Raw genomic sequence first — 26,174 nt, forward strand, 5'->3', positions numbered from 1 at the left:
CTTCAGCTGTGCCCTGGGCACTGAGTCAGCCCACCTCTGAGTAGGCAAGCCTGCTCCAGCACCACATTCCTCAAGAACTACAGAATGCCATTGGGTTTAGTACCCTATTAGCAGTCAGTAGGGAAAATCTAGGTTTGCTTCTCAGCCTACACACTCCTTACCTTTAGAATCATGTTTTAATCAATTACATTTTATTTTAAACTTTGAAATTTTGCTGCTAATCAGGAGTGTGGCATCAGAAGCTAAGGGGTTTACATCACGGGTGTTAGCCAGGAATTGATGTCCTGTACAGATACTATCAATCCTATTAATAGCTACTAGCAACATATAAATCTTAGCTAATGAACTGTCTAATCTGTATCCTTTTGCCACATAGTCTACTCTAAACTGGAGCTCTGGCAGCCTTTTCTCTTGTCATTGGAGGGATGTCAGCCATATAGAACTTTCCAACCCAGTAGGACCCCTCAGTCCCATTATACACAAAGCTTGGCCACCACAGTCTGAAATGGTTTGGATTAACGGTCTTTTCGTTAAGAGTCAGTAAACAAGTTCCTGGGTCCACACAAGCTTCTTATAGCAAAAGCTCCATGTTGCCATTCGTCATTGCCACCCGAGAACCAGAAACTCCATTTGTTTTCTGTGCTGCTGACAAATGTAATTTATAGGCTTTAAAGACCTAATTATTTTCTGCGATGCAGGATTAAATCTGAACACTTCTACTGGACAGGTGAAAGAGGTAGTGGATATCTTGGAAGTCAAGCCTCCAAACTCTGTTTCAGGTGAGAGGAAGTAATGGGTAAAAAAAAATTGCAAGTTCAGGCCAATATGTAAAGAAGGCAAAAAATAATGTTCTTATAAAACCAGTGCCCAGGAGAAGCATTTACTACTATGTTCATTCCAGATTCCCTCAAATATTTCTGTCCATCTGTCTCCTGGCTTTTTTATTTAGTGTTCTATCTCCAGGTTCTACTCAGAGGACTACCTGAGGACTGTTTTGCCTTCCAACCTGTAGAGCTAGAAGTGCCTGGATGTTTATTTTCCTACCTTCTCCCCTGGGCATTCCTCAGCCAATGACTAATAAGTACAGGAAAATTAAAACCCACTTCTCTTACCTTGAAGAATTTAGAACAAACTCCAAAGTTCAATTTAACCCCCAGATTTTCTCTGCAAGATGAGGCCAGCTCTTTGCCTGAAATATCTTCCTCACTTGGCTTTTTCCCTTTCCTTGTCGTTGTGTCACCACTCTTATTGGATTTTTCTGGGGAGTGTCTCCTTGATAAATCACTTGACTATGATCATAGTCTCAGAATCTGCTTCTCAGCCACCTGCCTTAAAGCTTACACACAAACCAGCTTTATTAAAAGGAAAGTACCCACATGACATTGAAAAAGAGGGGTGGAAGTAGATATTAGTGTCCAAAAAAGATACTTGACAATGACAACATTCACAATCTGTGTCTGTGCTGGGTTAATCCCATTTTAAACCTCCACTTGGCCAGTTCTCTTTAGGAAGAGTTAGCTTGGTAGGTGAGAGTCTGCTGAAGAACCACACTTATCATTGCAGGTGCTCAATCACCTCACACCTGGGTGTAGCTTCAGCTGGCTGGCCATGACAACAATGCTCAGACAAAATTATAGATACTCGATTCCTATAACATCTAACATCGAGTACAGGCACCACTCTGCATGCTTAAAGATTTCCATGACCTTTCCTTACCTCCCACCTAGCCAACTTCAATTTCTACATTACTCAGCATGCATCCTCTATTCTCCAAAATATATTGACTCTTTAATGTCCATAGATGTTTCATCCTCATGCCAGCTCAGTGCCTTTGTTCATATTATTTGTCTACCTAGAATGCACTCTCTTTCTACCAGTGACTAATCTACCATAAATTAATTTTGACCCCCAACACAGACTTGCGACATATATACATCTCCTCCTTTCTTGTTGCTAAAGTCCCTTCTTTGCCAATCTTTTACTTTTCTAAATGTGAGATTTTTCTTTCCTAGATGATGTATGAGTTCTTGATATTTAATTGGAAAACATTACTTCAGTTTTTTCTGAGTTCAATTTCACTAGGTAACTTACAAGAGACCAAGAAATGAACTCAAATAATATCAAATGTATATAATTTAAATTTTCCCTGCCTCTTAAACTGCAGAAAATGAAAGCCTGGCTAAATCCCTTTGTACATCACTTGAACTTAAACCAGAAAGGTATAAGGGAAACTTGTCACAAGCCTTAATAAAGAGGTTATATTTATCTGGAAATTAACTGAAAGCACAGCCAATTTTTGTTCTTGTAAAGAAAGACCACCCACTTCTTCCAATCTACTTGTCTGAAGTATGGAATAACATAGGTGTCTCTTTGGCAGAAAGTTAACAGTATAGAGAAAACTCCATTTGCGGATAAATTAAATAAGTTGTCTTTGACAAACTGGAAAATAAACCAGTCCACCCCATGTGTATATATCTCTGGGTAGGTAGAAAAATAAGTGATCTCTTGCCCTCTTTTTGTATGTTTGTTTCTGAGACCTTGTCCACTGAGCTATAGTTGACTTCATCCATGGAATGTAGGCTGGGTAATTGTTTGTTATTGGCACATGGTAAATCCCTTCTTGGGACCTAAGTCTGTTTATGTTACTTTATATGAGGCATATTATTTAAACTTTGTTACAATGTTGCTGTTATTTTGCAACATGGCTAGTTTTCTAAGCAAAATCTAGTTCAGTAGGAATGTATCTCAAGGAAATTCATAGAATTTGTCATCAAACCCGTTTTTCTCTCCTTTTGCAATGATAAAAGTTGTTTCTAATTTTGGCAGTGCACTGAGATGCTATGAAGTCTTTATCTTGTTTGGGTTGGGTAACTTCACCATATCTCCAATTTTCCTGTCTGGAAAATGGGGAAAATCAAATCTTATCATTTCTTTTTCTTCTTGATTCTGTTGAGAGAGACCAGCCTTTAAAAGTTTCATTTTAAGCAATAAAATTTTGCCATAACTTAAAGATAATAAAGAACATTGAGGAATTACTGTGGTGCTCTGATAGTCTTGGGTGACAGCTACTATTTAAATACTAATTTCTTCTCCTAGATCTTCTGTATCTTTATATTGTTGTGGTGAAATATATTTCTCATGTAGGAGATTGGAGTATATGCTCTTCCTTTATATATGTGAGAAGAAGCAATTAAGAATTTTATATGACTTTACAAAGACTACTTTATCATTCTGAAAAAAACATATAGATATGGTGTGAGCTCATCACATCATTTTAAATGATGGCAACTATCTCTCAGCAACTGCTTTTGGGGAGGACAAGCAGTATTTTAAGCTGTTCAGTGTGCTCTTTGCTGAAATGAATAGATGACTACAGTGATTAGAGCAGCTAGGTTATGATCACAGAATAAGCTACTTACACATTGCAGCTGCTGAAGAGTTATAAGGATATTTAAAAAACAACACTTCCAGCTTCAAAATTTTAAAACAAGCTAATAATTATTGATGGCCTATTATGTGCCAGATTTTAGGATTTATTTTACTTGATCCCCACAACAACCTTATAAAGTAACTATGGTAATTATCCTCATATTACATAATAGAAAATGAGGTCCAGAAAAGTAAAGTTATCCCTTGTCTAAAATCATACTGCCAGCAAGAGGCTGAGTGAGAACTCAGACCAGACAGTATGACATTACAGAGTTCTCACTCCTAACCATTGTACAATACAGCTTCTCACAGGCAGCCACATTTCACCTTCATCCTCAAAGTGTATGGAGTCAGGTGTTCTACATATGGGATTGTGTTATACAAGACTTTTTCCTAGCACTTTGGGATGCCAAGGTCAGAAGATCATTTAAAACCAAGAGATTGAGACCAGCCTGGGCAACATAGCAATACCTAGTCTTTATATTTAAAAAAAAAAAGAAAAAGAAAAGTAAAAGCTGGGCATGGTGGGCCCCCACCTGTAGTCCCAGCTTCTTGGGAGGCTGTAACGGAAGAATCACTTGAGTTCGAGGCTGTGGTGAGCTACGATTACTACACTAAACCTGGGCAACACAGCAAGATCCTGCCCCTTAAAATAATTTTTTTAAATCCTAGCACTTATACATTTCTTTAGGAGAGGGCAAACTAATAATAACCAGAGTACACAGAAAAAAAATCTGTTACCTGTAATATCAGGGAATGGGTTTGTAAGATTAACCAATCCAGAAATGAGAATAAATCAGGATGTATGGAGAATGAGAGATAGACCAGTGCACAAATATCTCATTACCAGTTACTCATGCAAAATAAAGTCAGTCAGCCCTGAGTTAAACTATTCAAAACATCATAATCCAACAGAGGAATGGAACAGGTGACTATGGGGGTAAGGTCCTCACTCTTGCCTTCATAAGTGCGATAATTACATGTGAGAAACTTCCAAACTTCTCATTTCTTTCAGTTTTTGCCCATTCAGTATGATATTGGCTGTTGGTTTGTCATAAATAGCTTTTATTATTGTGAGACATGTTCCATCAATACCTAGTTTATTGAGAGTTTTTAGCATAAAGGGCTGTTGAATTTTGTCGAAGGCTTTCTCTGCATCAATTGAGATAATCATGTGGTTTTTGTCTTTGGTTCTGTTTATGTGGTGAATTACATTTATAGACTTGCGTATGTTGAACCAGCCTTGTATCTCCGGGATGAATCCTACTTGATCATGGTAGATAAGCTTTTTGATGTGCTGTTGCATTCAGCTTGCCAGTATTTTATTGAAGATTTTTGCATCTATGTTCATCATGGATATTGGCCTGTAGTTTTCTTTTCTTGTTGAGTCTCTGCCGGGTTTTGGTATCAGGATGATGTTGGTCTCATAAAATGATTTAGGAAGAATTCCCTCTTTTTGGATTATTTGGAATAGTTTCAGAAGGAATGGTACCAGCTCCTCTTTGTATGTCTGGTAGAATTTGGCTGTGAACCCATCTGGACCTGGGCTTTTTTGGGGTGGTAGGCTCTTAATTGCTGCCTCGACTTCAGACCTTGTTATTGGTCTATTCAGGGTTTCGACTTCTTCCTGGTTTAGGCTTGGGAGGAGGCAACTGTCCAGGAATTTATCCAATTCTTCCAGGTTTCCTAGTTTATGTGCATAGAGTTGTTTGTAATAATCTCTGATGATGGTTTGAATTTCTGTGGAATCTGTGGTGATATCCCCTTTATCATTTTTTATTGCATCTATTTGGTTATTCTCTCTTTTCTTTTTTGTTAATCTGGCTAGTGGTCTGTCTATTTTGTTGATCTTTTCAAAAAACCAGCTCCTGGATTTATTGATTTTTTGAAGGGTTTTTTTGTGTCTCTATCTCCTTCAGTTCTGCTCTGATCTTAGTTATTTCTTGTCTTCTGCTAGGTTTTGAGTTTTTTTTATCTTGCTCTAGGTGAAGGGGAGGAAGGCAGCAAATCACACTGCCACGTATGCACCTATGCAACAATCTTGCATAGGTGTACCCCAAAACCTAAAATGCAATAAAAAAGAAAAACTTCTCATTTCTGTCACATTCCTTTTTCATAATTATTAAATGTAAGGATAGCAGATATGCTATTTTCAACCAAACCCTAGAAGATACTAATAAAAATTATCAAAGAGGGTCACTTATTTATCATTTACCCTTTGTACAGAGAAGGAAAACTTTTGCATAAAATGAGTGTTCCAGTTGGACAAGTTCTAGACTTAAGTTAGTCATCTTGCATTTGGAATCAGCCAAAAGATATATGGACATTGCTGCTTTGAAACACAAAAAAGGCACTTTGATAGTTGAAGAACAGACATGACTTGAGGTAAGGGAGAGAGAGAACTACATAACTTCTAGTCATTTTGAGCATGTCACGATTTTGTTCCACTTTTCAGTACAGGGTGGCCATGCAGAAGGAGAGGAATGTACAAAGGAAAGGACATTTGGCTGAACATGATGGTGGCAGGCTAAATAATGCCCCCAAAATATATCCATGTCTTCATCTCTGGGAGCTGTGAATATTACCTTATATGGAAAAGGGGTCTTTGCAGTTATGATTAAGAATCTTGAGATGGGGGAGACTATCCTGGGTTATCCCTGTGGGACCAGGATCTTCACAATAGCCCTTATAAGAGAGATGCAGAAGGAGTCAGGTCACTCCAGACGATGGAGTCAGAGCATATGATGAAGGAAGCAGAAATTAAAGTGATGCATTTTGAAGACGAAGAGAAAGGCTGCAAGCCAAGGAACATTTTCAGGTGACTACTAGACACCACAAAATACAAGAAAATAGATTCTCCCCTCAGACCTTCTAGAAGAAACTACTTCTGAAGACATCTTGATTTTTGGACACCTTGATTTTAGCCCAGTGAAACTGATTTTGAACTTCTGAACTCCAGCATAGTAACATCATAATAAAATTGTGTTGTCAATTCATGAAATTTGTTACAGCAGAAATGGGAAACTAATACAATGTTCAAGGCACTTAGTAGTCTTTACTCTTGTCAGACCCTTTGCCTCTCTGGCCAGGTTTTCTAGCTCCTTAAATTAAGCCCTTACAAAATTAGAAACTTCTGTTTCTGGATCACAGTGATCTCTTCCCTGTCCAGTACTTCCCAGTATTCTAGACCTCCTTAAAGCTGGTCCCTAGTTCGGCATCATCCATCAAGAACTTACTAGAAAAGCAAATTCTCACGGCCAGGCGTGGTGGCTCACGCCTGTAATCCCAGCACTTTGGGAGGCCAAGGTGGGTGAATCACAAGGTCAGAAGTTCAGGACCAGCCTGGCCAACACGGTGAAACCCCATCTCTACTAAAAATACAAAAAATCAGCTGGGCATAATGGTGGGCACCTGTAATCCCAGTTACTCAGGAGACTGAGGCAGGAGAATCGCTTGAACCTGGGAGGTGGCGGTTGCAGTGAGCTGAGATTGGCTACTGCACTCCAGCCTAGACAACAGACAAACAACAACATACAACAACAACAAAAACACCCAAGTGCTCTGGGGATAGGGGTGGGGCAGCAAAAGTTGTTTAAACCAGTCTTCCAGGTGATTTTGAAGCGTGATTTTGAAAGCATGAGCACACCCATATGATGAGGCTATGAGAGACACTCTCCATCCACCTTCCCTTTAACCTCTTACCTCCTTCCCTCCACAGGATGGTCACCTGGTTTTCCATCTTTCTCCCTCTTCATCCTTCCCTCATTATTCATTCTTTCTTCATGACTTTCCCAGCTAATTTGAGACTTAGATGGACTGGAAGTCTAATTACTTTTTGTAAATGTGCCGGACCACAGCCCTCCTTTTTGTAGAGTGCTGGTGCAGAAAAGGAGGACAGGCGGGTTACCAGAATTTCTAGAATAAGTAGTTTACTCTGGATGATGGAGTGCTTATTTTATTCCAGGTGGTTTAACCAACTCCCTCCCTCACCTATCTTTTTTCCTTCACCAAGGCATCATATGAAGTTCTGGATTATGTGCTTTCTGAGACCTCATCATCCACACTTAGAATCTTCTCCAAGAAGATCACACATTTTGCTTCGAAACATAATTGTAAAGTTTTCTTTCAGATGACAAAGATCCTATGTGTATGAACACATGGTTAATGAGAGGAGGATATGTCCAACTAGCTTAGTTGTTTTAAAAGCAGTTTACAGTTACCCTGAGGATTGCCCAAAGCAACTCCTGTTGTTTGTGTTAGCTGACAAAGTTCGAGCATCTCACCAGGTGTCTGTGAATTTCCCCTGCTTTATTTTACCTTTTTATTATACCTTGAATCTGACTTAGACTGCTCTGTATCTTCCAATATTTACTCGAAATAAATTATCTTCTGCTGGCTACTTTTCTTGATTTGCAGCACTACTATAGTGTCATTATTTTTTCCATGTATTTTCTGTTACCTTAATGTCTTCTCTCATCATTCACCATTGAATACTATTCACTAGATTTTTATTTTGAGAGCTCAGCCCATCCTGCAATCTTTCTAAGAGACGAGGTCTGTGTGCTATCCTTTGATGATTATTCTGGCTTCAGCTATCCTCCTCTTATCGAGAAACCCCAATTTAAATCCATAATGCTGCCAAGTCTTCCCTGACCTTTACAACTTTTCGTCCAGGTTTTGCTCATCATCCCTGCTTGTACCTACATTTTTGCACGTATTGCAGAAATCCACTGTATCTTCCTTTCTTCCTGACCACAGGGGTGAGTGGAAGAGAAAGGATCATTATTAAAACCTGGACGTTTTTCTTCTCTGTCACTAATTTTCTTCTTTCTGTATCCTCTCTCAGTCACCAAAGCATGTGCTGGTTTTTCTTCCTGATGTTTTTCTGTTCCTGTATTATTCCTTTAGCTTTGACCTCCATTACTTTTTGCCTGAAATATTATGTACTTGACTACTAAGACATCTTATCTCTAGTTTTGGTATTCATCTTCCTAATGTAAAGCTCTGACCATTCTCTAACTTAAATCTTTAAGTAAATTCTCTTATCATTCACAGGCTTTGGATGAACACTGTTTGGTCCAACTTACTCTTCATAATCTAATCACAATTTAGATGGTCTGAAATGTAACCTCTAGACCCAGCAACCTGGAATTTTTAATTAAAATATAACTGTTTTCCCCCACTTTTATACCTTTGGTGTGCCCTATGTGACAATTTCCTATACACTCCTCCCCTGTTCCACCTGGAGCAATCTACATTCTTCTGTAAAATCCCCTTAATACTCCTTATCTTTCATTCTGTATTTTTTTCAACTCACTAGATTGAAGCTATTTGTCTTTCCTATAATTATAATATTTCTATATATTTCTTATCTTATTCTGCCACCTATAATAAGTTTACCTGTCTGAGGAAATAAGTTTCTTTAGGACAGGGACTAAGTCTTATCATTTTTTAAAACCCCCAGTGAATTGCACATTTGTAAGAACACAAATTTGAACTGAATTAATTGAAATCAACAGTTGCCTTTAGGCCAGGGTGACTAGAGAGGTATAGTTTAGTAGTTAATATGTGCTTCCTTTTCACAGGTCATAACAACACAGGAGTTGAAAAGTGTCTGTTCATCTCCTTTGCCCACTTTTGAATGGGTTTGTTTGTTTTTTTCTTGTAAATCTGTTTTAGTTCTTTGTAGATTTTGAATATAAGTCCTTTGTCAGATGGGTAGATTACAAAATTTTTTTCCCATTCTGTTGGTTGCCGGTTCACTCTAATGATTGTTTCTTTTGATGTGCAGAAGTTCTGGAGTTTAATTAGATCCAATTTGTCTATTTTGGCTTTTGTTGCCAATGCTTTTGGTGTTTTAGCCATGAAGTCCTTGCCTATGCCTATGTCCTGAATGGTTTTGAGGCCAAGAAACATATGAAGAAATGCTCATCATCACTGGTCATTAGAGAAATGCACATCAAAACTACATTGAGATACCATCTCACACCAGTTAGAATGGCTATCATTAAAAAATCTGGAGACAACAGATGCTGGGGAGGATGTGGAGAAATAGGAACACTTACACTGTTGATCAGAGTGTAAATTAGTTCAACAATTGTGGAAGACAGTGTGGTGATTACTCAAGGACCTAGACATAGAAATTCCATTTGACCCAGCAATCCCATTACTGGGTATATTTTCAAAGGATTATAAATTGTTCTATTATAAGGACGCATGCACACGTATGTTCATTGCAGCAGTGTTTACAATAGCAAAGACTTGGAACCAACCCAAATGCCCATCGATGATAGGCGGGACAGGAAAAATGTGGCACATACACACCATGAAATACTATGCAGCCATCAAAAACGATGAGTTCATGTCCTTTGTAGGGGCATGGATGAACCTGGAAACCATCATTATCGTCAAACTGATACAAGAACAGAAAACCAAACACCACATGTTCTCACTTATAGGTGGGTGTTGAACAATGAGAACACATGGACACAGGGAGGGGAGCATCACACACTGAGGTCTGTTGGGGGGGGACTAGGGAAGGGACAGTAGGGGGTAGGGAGTTGGGGAGGGATAACATGGGGAGAAATGCCAGATATAGGCGATGGGGATGGAGGCAGCAAATCACATTGCCTTGTATGTACCTATGCAACAATCCTGCATGTTCTTTACATGTACCCCAGAACCTAAAATGCAATAAAAAAAATGTATTTAAAAAAAAAAGAGTTAACACATGACCAAAGTAGCAACAAGGAAATTCGAATGATAAGATAAAAATAGATCCCTGTGAATAGTATAACATATGTGAAAAAGAGGGTGAACTGCTACTCCAAAAGTGAGCTTATGTCTTTATCCTCTGCAAATTATCCTATGTACACATTCCAGATTATGTTAGATCAGCATTAGAATTTACAGGTTTAAGTTTCAGATAATTTGACTGGACCTGCACCATATCTAAGTCCCTGAAAATACAACAGTTATTAGAGTAGGGTTATTGTGCTCTTATTAGAAAATACCCATTTGTATTAGTATAAGTAACATTGATTATCATCCTAAATCCTGGTAGACACTTAAGGATTTGAGAGGTCTAATTTAATCCTCTCCAAATTAGCCTCCAAATTTCATTATCAACATTTACATAGTTTCTAACAGGCATGGAGTTGATTGTTTTTAGAGGTATTAGCTTATATAGTTCTCAAAACAATTTAACTTCATAGATGAGGAAACTGAGACTAATAGAACTCTGAATATTGCCCAAGGTAGCAAAGCTCATGAGTTACACAACCAGGATTCAAAGAGATGTTTTTCTGCTGCAGAGCCCATAACCCATAAAGCTGTGCCTAAATCACTGGAATTCCTGTTCTCTTTTGATGTTCCCTTACAAATTAGGAACTACTCAGGTGACACATAAGCCTTGAACTGCATAAGAAAGTTAAAAGCACAGTAAAAACCTCTACTGATTGATTAGAAGAATTGCGTCAAATAGATGCAGATCCTTGTATTCTATGTAATACTGAACTCTATGTTTTCTCTCATCATTAGAACATTTTCAAATAGCTAATGCAAAAAAATAAAAAACGTGTATTGTGCAATTCTGTGTTAGATTTTTGCTTTTGTTTCTGTTCTTCAAAAGGAGACCCAAGGGGCTTTTGAAATGTCTACACCTGCAGCCTGAAGAAAGTGCCTCAGCTCAGATGAGTTCCTCTGAGAGATTATGCTCACCCATCTGTTTTCATAAAAGTTTAATGCCAGATAACAAACTCATATATTGTTTTGTTTTAACTTAATTTTTATTTAATCTGTTGTCAGTAACCAGATTTCAGCAATCTGGCAGCAGGTGCATAGTAACAAATGCACAATGTGTTCTCTCCGTGCTTCCCCAAGGAACAGTTCACAGATGCACTGACTCTACTACACATGGCAATAATTTGGACCCTTGCTGGGAGGTAGCTATTGACCCTGGAGGTTTATATCTTCCCTTTTTAATCAGTACATCTCTCATTACTCAACCAACACCAAACACCGTGGCTTTTCTTCTCCCTTTGCCTTCTAAAATCTAGAGCCCAGGAGAACTGCCCTCGTATCACCACCTCACTGACCCCCCCAGACAATAGCAAGCAAGTCATTTGCTCTAGTCCTACAGAGGAAGCCTCCCTGCTGAGTCTCAAGTTTATGTCAAGCACCAATAGCCTCAGGCATTATTTTAATAACCCTCATTGTGTAGACAAGGAGACACTTTTATTCAGTTTTTATTATATGCTGTTACACTTCTGAGGAAGTTTCCCTCAACTTCCAGATATCACAGTTTCCCTTCCAGTCAGCCACAGCACATGTTAGTGATGATTTCTCATCCTTATTTTTTATCTGTGGACCAAGAATAGTAGAATAGCTATAAATTCCAGGCCCCTCCAAATAAGAGAGAGGCCCTGACCCTTAATGGATAACTAAATAATCAGCTTTCTAGCAGTAAAAGTTGTGTCTCCTTTCAAGTAACTCCTTGTCAAAGAAGTTCCCATCACAAAAGAAAAAAAAAAGAGAGAGAGAAAAAAAGAAAAAAACAGAAGTTCCCATCCGGAAAGGTGATGGATACAGTTGAATGAAACTTCTGTGTTTGGTTTTGATGGCCTTGACACTGAAAGTGATGAGTCCTTGCAACTAATATTTAGTAACTATCCAGTATCATTTCATTTATTTTCATCAAGATGTAGAGATGAGATTGGCTTAAAGGTAAGACCAGGATTAACATATGGGTAGAGTTTACATGATCTCAGCTGGAGAGATTACAGTAAAGGTTTCAACCCAAGGGAACTTGGGAAAACACACACACAAGAGTAGAACTCCACCAGTACTGATACTTCCTAACACTAAGATAGACAGAGGCAAAGAAATAAAGCAACTCAATGTTTTAGTGCCATGATTCTCAAACTTCAGTGTGCACCAGAATAACCTGATGGGTTTGGTGAAACACAGATTGCTGGGCCCAGCCCCTAGAGTTTCTGATTTAGCCTGTTTGAAGCAGAGTCCCATATTTTCTAAGAGGTTCCTGGGTGATGCCCATGCTCCTGGTCTGGGGCCCACACTGTTCCGGTGATACTGAAGTCTAGTTGCACATGAGAATCACCTGGGGAGCACTTAAAAAGCACAGATTACTAGACCTTATCCTAGGCCGAATAAATTATAATCCCTATGGCTGGTTCTCGGCATTATTGTTTTCAAGAGCTCCCTGGGCAATTCAAACATCTAGCAAGCTTTGAGGACTACTTTGATATAATTGTAAAAGACAAACTTTCTGCTGGACTCGTTCTCACTTTGTGCCTTACATTTCCAGGAAGAGGCTCTGATACTTTCTTCAACCTTAGATCATAGTTCTTCCAGAACATGCTGTACTAGATATCTTCAACTTCTCAGATCTAGGCAAGACATTTATTGATATAAAACTCCATTTTGTGCTATGGGAATGTAGAAAGATGGAAATTTCTCTCAGGAAGGGGAACTATCTCCTACATTCCCAAGCCTCTCTCTCCCTTTCCTCCCCTCTTTCCATCTTTACATGGGAGAAACCTACTTTTTATTTTCCTTTTTTTTTTTTTTTTAGCTCAGTGCTGAATCTGACAGAGGGCAGGGAAGGAGACTGAGGTTCCTATTGTGTGATACACAGAGTCTGATACCCCCCATAGAGCACATTCATTCCCTTCCAGGAGCAAAGGGTGTCAGATAATTGCTCTATACTGGAGAGGCACCTCGAGTCAGAAATTTAGCTGAATTAATTGGCAACTCTGAAAATAATGGCTTGTTGTGGCGCTGGGACTCAGCTGGAGAGAGCACATCACAACAGACTAATTAACCATCCCCCAGTCCTCACTGTTCTCTGGCTTTTCCCTACAAAGCTCCATATTGCTTCTCATCTCCCCGGCTCAGTGGGTCTGGGATGGAAGTAGACAGTCAGCACTAAAGGTAGTTTGAACAATGCTCTTTATATATTTTCAACTGAGATGAGAAATGCCCTGAGCCTGGGCCTGTGGATAGTCAACCAAATGAGCAAATAAATCATGTAGTTGGAAAGACTGGAGAGATGCTCTGTTTTCTCTAAAAGCCTAGGAGTTAGAGGTTAGAAGACCGCAGCTTCTGGTTAAAGGTGTTTTTCCTAACTCCCTGGCTCATTAGGAAAGATTTATCTGGGTTGAACTAAACATGCCCTGAATTTATTTTGGGCACCTAAAAGACTGGAGTTTTTCTGAGTCTGAATGTGTCAGCATCTGAAATGTTGACACAATTTTCTTCTTTACCTTAGAAAGGAGCAGGAGAGTAGGACAGCATGAAGTGAGTCTGATTACAAAAGTTTTATTTTTCTTTCCAGCCAATTTGGACTTTGTCTAAATCAAGATTTCTCAGCATGATCACTCCTGACATTTCGAACTGATCATTCTTTGTTGTGGGGGCTGTCCTGTGCATTACAGGATGTTTAGCATCCCAGTCTCTACTAACTAGATGCCAGTAGCAGACCACACCCCCACCCACCCAGTGCTGACAGCCAAAAATGTCTCCTGTGGAGAGGGAGGGGGAAATCACCACTTTGGTGAACCACTGGTCTTAAATACATCATCCGTTTCTTTTGACAAGCTTCATATGAGATCAGATAGTCTGGCACCTGCAGAGGATTTTAAGCTTTAAAAGTGCTTTTTTTGTGCAAATTTGCTAATTTGATCCTTACAAGTGATGTACAAGGTTGAAAGGAGAGCAGATAATTCTGGAAACCAGAAGAAATGGAGGATCTTGCTTGAGGACATACCTCAAATTTGTGAAAGAGCTGGGATAACAGCCTAGGTCTCTAGATTTCCAGCTCTGCACTGTCATTGCCACCATTCTAAGTGGGCCATGAGCCTGTCACTGTGGTGTCGTATTTAGACTAAGAATTGTGACTGTCTTGAGACCCTCCTTATTACAATATCCTCATACATTCCCATGAGCTTGCATACCGACTAGAATCTACAGTGGGTAGCAAGTGTTTATCTAGCTATGGTTAAGGCCCATCCATCGTTACACTTTGTAGTTTGGAAAGGAAAATGTAGACTAAGGGGAAGTGATATATTCTTCTGTCTTTGGATCTTTGTCAACCGTAAAGTCCTTTTCTAAAATATTATTTGCAAAGTCTCAAGAGTCAAAAAATATGTTCATATACCTTACATCTCTGAGCCTTAGTATTGTTGAATACATACTTAGTCTTGTTGAGTACATACACCCCACATGTATTGTTAAAGATTAAGCATGACTGACGCACTTGTCTAAGAGCCTGGATGTCTAGTTATACATACTTGGTTTGTGAAAAATACCCAAGGCTATAAAAGTTGAGTTACCTAAGGTCACTAAAGCAGTCAGGGAAGTGGCATAACCAAGATACAGCCTTGGTTCCTCTCTGCTCAGACTTTTTCATGCTATTGTTTTAATGAATTAATAGGTAATTTAAATCAGCTCTCCTCTTTTTCCTAGAGGAAGATGGTAGAAGAGAAAGGAATAGGCCAACCCAGTTAAATTGACTGCTTATAGCATTCAACAAACAAATATTCGGTATATTCTCTGGGCAAGGTATTGTGTAATGCTGCCTCTCTTGAATTCTCCTTTGTAAACCACTTCAAGGCTGCATTCAGTATTAAAGATGCACTGAGAAGCTGTCGGTTATGTGTTTGTTCCTGATCTGTTGCTTCTTAGTGAACCTTTTTGTATTTCATTATTATTCTATTAAATTTGCAAGTCTTATTCTATTAACTGTTCACAGATATGTGTGTGTCATCACATCTAACCATAGCTCTCCATTTTCATAATGTTTTCAAAACGGTCCATTCTAACTTTTAGTCAATTTACAGAGGTTTGTACAAAGAGTTGAACTTTCATCTAACTTAAGTGAAATAGCTTTTGGCTTTATGATCATTGGCTACTTCTTCATTGAAAGAGAGACACTAAGTAATAATGTTAATGAACAATGTTTTCGTGTTGTAGTTGTTCAAATGAAGACCTAAAATTTAATATGGAAGAATTATTTATTTCTACTGGGCATGACTTGCTTAGATTAAGGGAAAAAAAAACCTCACAGCTCTTTAACTTTCCAGCTATCATAGGAAGGGCTCCTTTAACTTACTCAGTATTGATTGGAAGTGAATTGGATGGTGACAGGAGAGGAATAGGACTTATTAAGGAGGTGGCCTTAATTTATGAAGAGATTGGGATGGTTGGACCAACTGCCAGCCCCAAGTCTGACTTACATTCCCCAGCTACCTGGGACCAGGCAGGCCAAAGCAGACTTCTTTTCTCTCTCATATTCCTTTTTGATGAAAGCTGGCTATTCCAGACTATCATTTGTTACTCGTCCTGTGCCTTCTTCTCCCAATCACTCATCCTGAGTAGAAAATATCAATCAACAAACCATGAAAAGTCATATTACTTTAAAAATTAATTTCAGACTTTAAAAGCATCTGTTGAACTTTATTTTTAAAGGCTACAGTTCTCTACAAAGAGCCTTGGCAGGGGTAAAATATTTTCTTTTTGAAGAGGCTTTTTAAAAACAATTCAAGTGAAAATGTTGGCAGCCGTCTCCGAGTTCTTCAGCAAATATAATTTCATTCCTCAGAATTAACTAAAAACTAGAAATGAAGAAAAGGCGTATTTACCTTCTTCCTTTGATGTAATAGACCAAGAGGTTTTCACTTTGAGAAATGTCAAAATGTTCTAATGCCTCATTGCATATTTTAATTTACAAATCTCTTATTTGTTTTCTTTTTTCCTTGTCTATTCTTTAGAAATACTGCAAGCTTTGAGTTCTGTATTTAACTACTTAGCCCCCAATCTTTTTCTTTGTTTTTTATTTTTTGTTTATTGTTTTTCTTTAAGAACTTCACCGATGCTTTTTACCATGTATAGTTGGGAAAACGAGCAAAGCTTTTGTAGATTGCGTCAGCCCCATGTTAAGTTTTCATTTATGGAGTGACTTTGAGATTTGGAACAAGGTAATTGGTGGAGTAGTGAACACTGTGGGAAATGTTTTACATGATTAAAAAGGGGAAAATTAGTTAACCAATATTTATTTACCAGCTGCTGTGTTCAGAAGAACCCTTTGTTTAGCAGCTCTGTAGATAAGAAGGTGGTGAAAGAAACAAGAAGTGCTGAGAAGCTTACTCTACAGGTGGGGACCCATGGCCGGGAAAGTATTAAAATAATTTACAAAGGCATATAACAAAGGGAAAGTTACCTTAGACAAGACAGAACAAAATTCAATAAGCAAAATAAAATAGCAGAATGATTATCAGCTCATTCCAATACACTTGTGTTTAAAAAACATGGTTTCATCATCGAATGGCTACATGAACTTTAGAAATTTACACACTGTATGCTCTTCCAATGTCATTACCCAGAAGTAAAATAGGCATGATATTCTTTAGATAACAGGGTCAGAGGTAGTATCTGTGAAGCACCTTGCACAATGTCTGGCACATAGGTAGGCCCTGAAAATGTAATAACTTGTGGAGATGATGGTGGGGATTGTAATTAACTGTGATTACTATTGCTGTTGCTACTGCTAGCACCATCACTACTGTCATTACTACAGTTATTGCTTTGTTCTTCCAATCATAACCCAAACACTGGGAAGGAAGTATTAAAACTTCGTCACATATGTTCATTGTGGCACTGTTTACAGTAGCAAAGAAAGACTTGGAACCAACCCAAAAATGCCCATCAACAATAGACTGGATAAAGAAAATGTTGCACATATACACCATGGAATACTATGCAGCCATAAAAAAGGATGAGTTCATGTCCTTTGCAGAGACATGGATGAATCTAGAAACCATCATTCTCATCAGACTGACACAGGAACAGAGAACCAAGCATTGTATGTTCTCACTCATAAATGGGTGTTGAACAATGAGAACACATGGACACAGGAAGGGGAACAGCACACAGTGGGGTCTGTTGGAGGATGAGGGCTAGGGGAGGGATAACCTTAGGAGAAATACTTAATGTAGGTGATGGGGGGATGGCGGCAGCAAACCACCATGGCATGTGTATACCTATGTAACAATCCTGCAAGATCTGCACATGTACCCCAGAACTTAAAGTAAAATTAAAAAAAAAAAAAAAAAAGATAAAAAATAAATAAATAAAACTGGACTTAAAGAAAAAAACTTCATTTTTTTGGCTGGGTGTGGTGGCTAATGTATGTAATCACAGCACTTTGGGAGGCTAAGATGGGCTGATTGCATGAGTCCAGGAGTTTGAGACCAGCCTGTCATAACCCTGTCTCTACAAATACAATGCAAAAACTATAAACATGGTCATTTAAATATTTTCTGTCAATATGCTTCTGAATTATTTTGATAACTTTGTATTTATTAATCCTTTACTTTTATTCATATGAAAAATTGGCCTTTGTATGTTTTGTGTGATCTTTGTTGGGTTTTAGTATCGATAGTATACTGACTTCAGCAGAAGAATTAGGAAGCTCTTCTTTTTCTATGCTCTGGAATAGAAAATCAGGGAAATGCAAATAAACATAGTATAACATGCCACATGTATCAGATAAAGCAAAATTAAAATCTGTCAATTCCACATGCTAAGAAAGATGTGGAGCCACACACCCTGCTAATAGGAGCATAATTTGATAATACCTATTTAAAGAGCAATTTGGTACATTCTAGTAAATATTAAGGGGTATAAACCATGCAAGCAACCAGTTACACTCTCAGGAATATAACTTAGAGAAACTCTTACTTTTTTTTTTTTTTTTTTTTGCAACAGAGTCTTGCTCTGTCGCTGGGCACCAGGCTGGAGTGCAGTGGTGCGAGCTTGGCTCACTGCAACCTCCTCCTCCCGGGTTCAAGCAATGGTCCTGCCTCAGCCTCCCAAGTAGCTGGGACTACAGGCGCGCGCCACCACGCCCAGCTAAGTTTTGTATTTCTTAGTAGTGATGGAGTTTCACCAGGTTGGCCAGTATGGTCTCAGTCTCTTGACCTCGTGATCCGCCTGCCTTGGCCAGTGCTGGGATCACAGGTATGAACCACCATGCTCGGCCAACTCTTACATTTTTTAATAAAACCTTGTAAAGTCATGTTTTTAGAACTATTGTTTTAAAGCAAAATATTGAAACCACATAAATGTCTATCAACAAGAGAATTGATAAGTCAATAGTGCCTTTGCTATATTTAAAATAAGTAAGTTGAAGCTATGGGTTAAGTATAAGAAATACATTATAAATACTAGAAAGCATGTTACAGAAAGATAGCAGGCTAATGTCACCTACAGAAAATATTTGAAATATACAAAGAAAATATTTCTTTGGTAAATATGTAGTTAAACTTTAAAGACATGCATTAAGTCAGGAATGGATCTCAGAATTTAATGCCTCATTGAATTTTAATGTCTTTTAAACATTTATGGACAAAGTTTTCTTTATTTGGATTAATATAGTGAAATACATTGATAAATCTGATTTTGAAAGACTATTATATTCTTATTGTAAAATACACTTAAGTGTCAATTATCATTTTAATATGTTGCTGGATTATATTCATCTGTAATTTTTGCACTGACATTCATAAAAGAGATCAGTCTGTATTGTCATTTTGTAATATTTTTATTAAAATTTAATAATATTATCCTGACTTTATTGTCCTTATGCTGTACATTAGAGCCACAGAACTTATTTATCCTGCATATCTGAAATTTCATATCCTTTTACCAATGTCTTCCCTTTTCCCTCACCCCACAGTCCTTGGCAAATCACCATTCTACTTTCTGCTTTTATGAGTTTAAAGTTTTAGATTCCACCCATCAGTGAGAGCATGCTGTATTTGTTTTTCCATATCTGGCTTATTTCCCTTAGCAAAATGTCCTTCGGGTTCTTCTATATTGTCCCAACTGGCAGGATTTTATTCTTGTTTAAGTTTGAATAGTATTCCGTTGTATATATGTATATATACACATAACACATTTTTTTCTGTTCTTTCTTTCTGTTCATCTGCCCATGGGCACTAAGTTCATTTCTGTATCTTGCTGTTCTGAATAATGCTGCAATTAACATGGAAGTTTGTATCTTTTTAAGATGCTGACTTTATTTCCTTTGGATATATACCCAGGAGAGTTAGTGCTGGATCATGTGGTAGTACTATTTTTAATTTTTTTAGGAACCTCCATACTCTTTTCCATAATGGATCTACTAATTTACAACTTTTTTCCATAATGTATCTATTAATTTACATTGCCACCAATAGTTTACAAGGGTTCCCTTTTCTCCACATCCTTACAAACAATTATTATCATTCATATTTTTTATAATAGCCACCCTAACAGGTGTGAGGTTATATCTAATTGTGCATATGGTGTTAGATACAGATCCAATTTTATTCTTCTACATGTGGCTATCCAGTTTTCCCAACACCATTTATTGAATATATTACCTTTTCTCCATCTGAAGTTGTGGGATGCTTGTCGAAAATGAATTGACCATATATGCATGAATTTATTTTAATTCTGTTCCATTAGTTTATATATCTACTTTTGTTCCAGTATCATAGTCTTTTGATTAGTGAGGCTTTGTAATATATTTTAAAATCAGAAAGTGTGATACCTCCAACTCTGTGTTTATTTTTCTCAAGATTGCTTTGGCTATTTAGGGTATTCTGTGGTTCCATACAAATTTTACCATACTTCATGGACATTTCAACAATAATAATTCTTCCAATCCATAAACACAGAAAATCTTTCCACTGATTTCTGTCTTCAGTAATTATTTCTTTTATCAATGTTTTCTAGTTTTCAGTATACAGATACTTTACCTCTAAGTTAATTCCTAAGCATTTTTTCTTTTTGATGCTATTGCAAATGGCATTGTTTCCTTGATTTATTTTGGGAGTAGTTTTTGTTTGTTTGTTTTTTGTTTTTTGTTTTTTTTTGAGACGGAGTTTCGCTCTTTTTACCCAGGCTGGAGTGCAATGGCGCGATCTCGGCTCACTGCAACCTCCGCCTCCTGGGTTCAGGCAATTCTCCTGCCTCAGCCTCCTGAGTAGCTGGGATTACAGGCACGCGCCACCATGCCCAGCTAATTTTTTGTATTTTTAGCAGAGACGGGGTTTCACCATGTTGACCAGGATGGTCTCGATCTCTTGACCTCGTGATCCACCCGCCTCGGCCTCCCAAAGTGCTGGGAGTAGTTTTTTGCTAGTGTAAAGACCCACAACTTATTTTTGTATGTTAATTTTGTATCCTGAAACTTTACTGAATTTTTTTATTAGTTACAACAATTTTTGGTAGAATACTTAGGTTTTTTCTACAGATAAGATCATGTTACTTGAAAACAAGGACAATTTTACTTCTTCCTTTTCAATTTGGATGCCTTTCGTTTCTTTCCCTATTTATTTATTTATTTATTTTGACAGGGTCTCACTCTGCTCACTCTGTCTTGCAAGTTGAGTGCAGTGATATGATCACAACCCACTGCAGCCTCCACCTCCCAGGCTTAAGAGATGCTCCTGCCTCAGTTTCCTGAGTAGCTAGGACCACAGACACAGACATGTGCCACCAACCCTAGCTAATTTTTTATTCTTTGTAGAGATGGGGTTCTGCTATGTTGCCCAGACTGGTCTCGAACTTCTGGGCTCAAGCAATTCTCCTGTCTTGGCTCCCAAAGTGCTGGGATATAATCACTTTATCTGTGAGCCATTGCACCAGACTGTTTCCTTTTTTCACCTTATTTATTTGGCTAGGACTTCCAGTACTATGTTGGATGGAAGTAGTAAGAATGGGCATCTTACCACTGATTGTCTTGCTCCTGATCTTAGAAGAAAAGCTTTCAACTTTCCACAGTGGAGTGTGATTCTTGCTATATGCTTGTCATATGTAGCCTTTATTTGAATAATTTTGAATTTTTTTCTCTATGTTCAAGTGAGTTTAAATAGCTTTTTTTTTTTTTTTAAAGAGATGGAGTCTTGCTCTGTTGCCCAGGCTGGAGTGCAGTGATGAATTCATGGCTCGCTTCTCCCTTGACCTCCTAGGTTCAAAAGATCCTCCCACCTCAGCTTCCAGAGTAGCTGGGACTACTGGTGCATGCTACCACACCCAGATAATGCTTTTATCTTTTGTAGAGACAGGTCTCCCCATGTTGCCCAAGCTGGTCTCAAACTCCTGGCTTCAAGTGATCCTCCTGCCTCAGCCTCGCAAAGTACTGAGATTACAGACATGAGCCACCGCACCCAGACTAAATATCATTTCTTTATCTATTCCTAAAACTTTAGTAGGATTTACCTATAAAACCATTGATCTTGGTAGTCTTTTGATAACACTTGTATAATTTTTCACTATTACTCTATTTGCCTATTTTATTTTCTTCTCTGGTTAGATACGGAAAATTTTATTTGCTAAGGAAAGTATTTATTTCATATGGATTTCAATTCTATTTTCACAAACTTGAGCTAAGATATTTTAGTTTAATAACTTTTTTTGTAACAATAGTTATTTCCTTGGTCCCATTTATTTTATAAGTGTGCTTTCTTCCTCTTTTAATTTTATTTCAATAAATAATCAATTTTTTATTTTGTTTCAGTTTTCAAATGAAAAGCAAATAGATTCACTTATTATGTTACCTATTTTTTCCAACTGTTTTTCATTATATCTTTATTAATAGATTCTTGTCTTTCCATAGGTTTTTCTTGTTGGTCACTTTTAACATGTTGATATAAATGCTTTTTACTTTTTATTATTTGAAAATTACTTACATTTTACATTGCTTTAGCTGTATTTCGTATGTTGAAATATAAACCTTCAAAATTTTACTTTTTATAAATCCTTTGATTTTATATCTTATTCTCTCTTTGCATTTTTTGTTTTCTACTTGTATAGATTTATTGATTTTTACTAAAGAATATCACCTGTACCTTTTCTGGTTTTTTTAGAATTCATTAAATTTTTCTTCATTATTATAAGCTCAATTTTATTAGTGTTCCAGGAGACTTGAAATGTAGTGTATTTTCCTTTTTTGTGAAATATATCAGACCACATTAGTTAGGTTTTTTTAAACATCTCAGTTTTTACTTTTGCAGGCTACATGGTTTCTCATGGACATAGTTATGATTTGACATTACTTTTAATGTGAGTTGTATATCCTGTAAGTAGTATTCATAGCTAAATAAAGGTTTTTTTGAGCAACATAGCAAGTATTACAATACAAGGAAATAGTATGATTTTTATTTTTAGAGTATCAAAGATCAGTCAATAAAAATTCCCACTTGTTTGTCTGTAGTGAGTTATGTTATATTTGTGAGTTATGTTATATTTAAAGAAACTATGGAAGACCAGGGGATTCAGTTATTTCTAGTGTTTGCTCTGGTAAGAATAAGAAGACTAGTTAAATACACACACACACACACACACACACACACACACACAAATATTTACATATACATACAACTAGCATATCCCCTGGATTTGCTCACATTTGTATAAAGGACTCTTTACAAACTAATAAACACTGTCATTATTTACAAGGCTGGTTTATATGCTGTTACAAGTCAGAATAAGTAAACAAATAAAAGTTCTTTTCTGTTTTGTTATCATATATACAAAGTAAAATGGCATGTACATTTTTAGACTCACTATGTATTTCCTTTGCAAGATATACTCACTTTATCTGTGAATGAGTTCGTGGGTGGTTACGTATTTCAAGTACACTTGAAGAACCAACACACATAACTTAGTTATGAGTTGGAGAATGGAAGTGGGGAGAATAAGAAAGCCAGTGTGAATGTGGTTAAAGAGGAAAAGCCTTGAACTCAGAGCTAGTAGGGAGTAGGTTTCTATTTCATCACCATCACAATCTGAATGTCTTTGTAAAAGCTACAATTCTATTTATATCTTCTAGTTTTGCCATCTGTATAATAGATGTAATTGCCATTTTCCTGCATACTTGATTGTGCTGGTTCATACACACACACAAAAATGAGATGTATTTTGATAACTCTGAAGCCAAAAAATTTCTAGATTCAAAATGATGGATGATATTGGTATTTCCTTCTAACCTCCTACTCCTAGAACAGATATATTTGTCCTCCTCTCCAACCAGCCCTTGAATGCATTGTATGTTGGAGTTTTTAGCTAAACTTGTGTTTATCTTCTCCCCCACTCAGGAAATCTCCTTTACTGTTTTGTTTACCAGCTCAAAATCAGGGGGTTTATATTCTAAGTGTATCTTCACAGAAATACAAATGCATTTTACAATAGCTAAAGTCAGCTGCTCAAGCACACTAGTTTTCTGACCTTTCATGGTTGGTTTAGAGCTTAGGACATTTCAGAATCAAAATAAAGATAGGTCACCTGTCTGTGCAGGCAGTTCTACTCATTTTCAACATACATTCATTCACTTCTTACATGCTATAACAAAACTTTATGTTAGGTGCTTGGGAAATCAGAAAAGTTGATTAAGATTATGTCCTCCAAGAGCTTCCAGTCGATTATAGTTAATCTTGCTATTTTTTTCCTTACAAAAATACATGATTACAAGAAGCATAATCACGTGGAAAGCTCACATTGGAGCTGAGAAGAAAATGGTTTCTAGAGTAACTTTCACAGTTCTGAATATCATTAGCCTGTTTCAAAATAAGAAACTACCAGGATTGTGGTGAGCCCATATAATAACAGAAACCTAAATACTCATAATGAACTGTCCTAAAAAGATGGAAAGTTAGCAATTTCTATGCTGTTTCTGTCAGGCTTTCTCCAAGGCAATGAATGGAATATAGGAATCATTATGTAGGCAAATGAGGTTAGCATCAGACACAAAGAAAAGTCCCACTGGGAATGACAAATGTGCTAATGCTCATTAATTTTTTTGACTAATTGCTTAAAAATATAAGAAAAAGAATTATATTTATTTTCCTATGTTTAGGTTTGTTATTTGCTTTATAAAATGCAAAGTGCAAAAGAACCATAGGTAGTGCTTGAGTGTCTACTTAAAGTAATCTTCTATGTACTGTATTGTTGCTATGTATTCATTTTAATATCAAAATTTCCTACCGAGTGTGTGTGGTTAGAATTGTGTTTGTCCAAGGTTTACATTCAAGACTCATGTTACAAACAAACAAACAAAAAAGGATTTTTATATACGAGAGCCCAGGCATTGCCTCTTTTGAACTGAATCTTCTTACATGATCCACAGCTGTATATTAAAAATGGAAGAGCCTTTGTATGTATACATCACACTATCTTTATCCATTCATTATTCAGTGGACATCTAGATTTTTTCCTGTCCATTCTGAATAGTGCTGCGATGAACACTCAAGGACTATATCTCTTCAAGATCCTGATTTCAATTTCCCTGGGTAAATACCCAGAGTGGGATTGTTGGACCTTGTCGTAGTTTTGTTTTTAGTTTTTGAGTAATTTCCATACCGTTTTCCATAATGGCTGCACCATTTTGCATTTTTACCATCAGTATTCATGGGTTCTAGTTTTGTAACATGCTCACCAACACCTGTTGCCTTTTTTTTTTAAACAATAGTCACCCTAACAAAGAAAGAAATCCTGCAATATGTGACAACATGGATGAACCTGGGGGAATTATGCTAAGTGAAATAAGCCAGTCAGAGACAGACAAATACAATGATCCTTCTTACATGAAGTATCTAAAATAGCCAAACGCATAGAAGCAGAGAATAGAATGTTGGCTGCCAGGAGAAGGAGAAAGGGGACAACAGTTATAAAGTTTCGGTAATGAAAGAGAAGCAAGTTCTAGAGATCTGGTGTACAACGTTGTGCCTATACTTAACAATATTGTATTGTATGCTCAAGCATCTTTTATGAGGGTAGATCTCACATTAAGTGTTCTTACCACAGTAAAGATAATGTTTTAAATGGCAGAGTCTTGGGGTCACTATGCTCTTTCTTGGGGTGACAGTAAAACTACAGAACCATTCTGAGGGTCCCCACCATGGTGTTCATGAGCAGATAGTGTATAAATATCAATGCATTTTCAGTTCCCATGTCTGAGTAAGAAGGATCTGAAAATATTTAGGTGGCCAAATGCACAATACAACATCATTCTTTATCTCTGTCAATTACTATTTGGGAAAATAAATCCCTGCCAATTCTGAGCAGCTTCAGAAAAGCTATTTATTGTGACTAATTATTCTGGGGCTCCAGAATATCTAGGCAGCTGCCCTGGTCTCACACACCTCAGCTGTTTGCCAGTATGTATGACATGCATGGGCACTACAAATGGGTTCTTAATACCTAGTCTTATTAAATCCGTTTTATTTTTTGTTTTAGGGGTTATTGTATTTGTAGAATTCTGTTCTTTTAAGCATGTGTTCACATGCACCCAAGCCTGAGTGTTTAATAGAACATAGGTGACTCCATTAACTATCTCACTGATGGCATCCATAAATAACATAAAAACAAATCATTTTTATGTTCAGCTGCTTTTTCCTAACCCCTCTTGCTCTTCCATTTTTGCTCATAGTTGCTGTTGAACATTACCCTGTCAACACTTCAAGTATTTGACTACAAAATATTCTTGGTAAATAATATAGGGAGATTAACTAAATGGCACATAATTACTACAAATTTAGAGTCCTGTAAAAGAATATATTTTATCCATGATTAGAAGGCTTACAGACTTTCCAAATCCATTTTAATATATTTGACAGTAAGCAATGGGAAATTTTAAACAGTAGACAACGCTTATTCAGAATTTATAATGTCGGCCCTAGATT

The 26,174-nt window shown here is 37.2% G+C and overlaps 1 long non-coding RNA gene across 1 annotated transcript in view; it reads left to right on the forward strand.

Annotated features, from left to right (window-relative positions):
- LOC105715792 (uncharacterized) overlaps positions 1–26,174 on the forward strand; it is a 130,498-nt gene that overhangs the window by 46,148 nt on the left and 58,176 nt on the right. The gene's annotated exons all lie outside the window — the stretch shown is intronic.

Source organism: Aotus nancymaae, unplaced genomic scaffold, assembly GCF_030222135.1.
Source record: "Aotus nancymaae isolate 86718 unplaced genomic scaffold, 86718_ANA_hifiasm-v0.15.2.pri h1tg000010l, whole genome shotgun sequence".
Classification (NCBI taxonomy): Eukaryota; Metazoa; Chordata; class Mammalia; order Primates; family Aotidae; genus Aotus; species Aotus nancymaae.